This window comes from Strigops habroptila, chromosome 10 (genome assembly GCF_004027225.2).
Source record: "Strigops habroptila isolate Jane chromosome 10, bStrHab1.2.pri, whole genome shotgun sequence".
NCBI lineage: Eukaryota > Metazoa > Chordata > Aves > Psittaciformes > Psittacidae > Strigops > Strigops habroptila.
The window spans coordinates 13,171,351-13,171,852 of NC_046359.1; positions in this window are offsets into that span (position 1 = coordinate 13,171,351).

The following is a 502-nucleotide window of genomic DNA, read 5'->3' on the forward strand; positions in this document are numbered from 1 at the left end:
CGGTCGCCCGCAACGGCCGCCTCGCACCGCCTTCAACAGCCGCGGCGGGCGGGACAACGGCCCTGAGCGCGCTGAGGTGTGTCCCGGAGCGGGGCGGGAGCAGAGCGGACAGTGCCGTTAACGGCACCGCTTTACTCAGGTTTTACTTGGAACAGGCATGAAGTAATTCAAATAATGCCGAACTGCCTAAAAATAAAACGACAGAACCCCAACCAAACCCATCCCAAACCAACAAAACCCAATTAAGCCTTTCGGGCTATCGCCCAAGGTTTGATTTGTGCTCTTCGTTCATAAGGGCCTCGCATTACATTTAGCCAGCCAGCAACGCATTTTTCTAAATAGTAATTTTAATAACAAGTCTTTTAATTCCCCGTTACATTTTCATATCCATTAAATACTTGAAACCAATCACACTCTTTGTTACAAGTCTAGAAAATTGTATTGAAGTAGCCATTACTGTGCACATCTCTTGATAAATATTTATCAAAAGGAAAAAAAAAAC